Source organism: Dipodomys spectabilis, unplaced genomic scaffold (assembly GCF_019054845.1).
Source record: "Dipodomys spectabilis isolate Male_0828 unplaced genomic scaffold, ASM1905484v1 ptg000163l, whole genome shotgun sequence".
Taxonomy (NCBI): Eukaryota; Metazoa; Chordata; class Mammalia; order Rodentia; family Heteromyidae; genus Dipodomys; species Dipodomys spectabilis.
This window is the reverse complement of record NW_024870840.1, coordinates 16,443,376-16,444,906: the sequence shown is the minus strand read 5'-3', so window position 1 is coordinate 16,444,906 and position 1,531 is coordinate 16,443,376.

The following is a 1,531-nucleotide window of genomic DNA, read 5'->3' as shown; positions in this document are numbered from 1 at the left end:
CCCTGCTTTCACTGTATTTGATGTTGTTATAATTTATGGAGGGGAAGGGAAAAAACAAATCGTTTAAATAGGGATACAGGTGGACCCATTGCAACAATGAGATGTACAAGTCGTTATGTTGAAAACGAACTTTACAACTTTGGTAGGGGGGTGGGGAGGAGGGTTGAGTGGAGGGGCAGGGGGAGGATGGGAAGGGATGGGAAGGGGAAACAAAGGAGGAGGCTACAATGCTTGATAAGAAATGTGCTGATTATCTTGCTCATGTAATTGTAACCCCTCTGTACAGTATTTTCACACTAAAAAATAATAATATTAATAAAACAAAGAAAAAAATCAAATACCCAAATGGATATTGTGTTCATTCCCAGAACTGCTCCTCTGTTATCATCTTCATGACCTCATCTACTTCCTTTATTTTTCAAGAGAAACTCACTGACATTTCCCAAGGTGCCAGCAAACCTCTCCACAAGAAGTAAGACATATGAAAGTTAAAAGGAGACAGACAGAAGGAAGGAACAAAGTCCTCCAGCAAGGTTAAAATCGACCAAGCTTGTGGTCCAGGCCCCAGAGCACAGCTTGAACAGAGAGGTAATGGAGCCAGCTGCTGAGAGCCAGTCGCTGTGTCTCCCTAACTCATTAATCTGCCTCCCCCAGCTAGGAAAGGGACCCAGGGCTTCCATTTTAGCAGCATGAGGAAGCACACCGTTTTCACACGTCGTTCCCTAAAAATCCCCTTGTGGAACCCTTATCCAGAAACTAAAACAATACTCAAGAGAACAGCCGCGGCAGCTTCCTATGGCTTTTTATAGCAGATCCTCCTCTTAAAACCCAGAGGTTTATTTTTTCCACTGCTGGCCAAACATGTTATCCAATGGAGGGTGTTTTGAGTCCACTATAGGTTACACCACATGTAGGAAGAAGGGAGGAGACGAAAAAAGGCTCATCCTGTAAGGACCTGGGGATAAGAAGCAAAGTATCTTCAGCGAAATGGAATCCTAAACCACAGTGGAAGCATTTCCTCGTTGTCAGGACAAAATGGAGGAAGAGGAGCTGGATGCTCATCTTGTTTGGTGAACCTACTGTTCCCTAGCATTCAGAAAGAAACCCTTAGTTTCTTGTGAGAAAGGAACACTGAGAATTCAGCAAGGGCACTGAAAAGGGCTCAGGCTGCTCAGCTCAGCATCTTCCAATAGAAACTACTTTTCTCCAATCACCCCACTGGGATGATGGATGGATGGATGACAATGACGACGATGACAGGTCATTTCACTGGCTATTATTCATCCAGTGATGTATATGCATGATCTCTAAGCAACCTGAAAGGTTGCTATTTTTATCCTAATTTTACAGATGAGAAAATGAAGGTGGAAAGGTTGGGGGATTTGCTCAGTTCCATACTCTTTTTCAAAATAACACCCAGTCTTACAACTTCTGTTTATTGACACACCAAAATGGTAATGAGGGTTTTAAACACAGTCTCACATCTATATTATGGTAGAATAACTACTCTTCCACATAGAAGGAACATGAA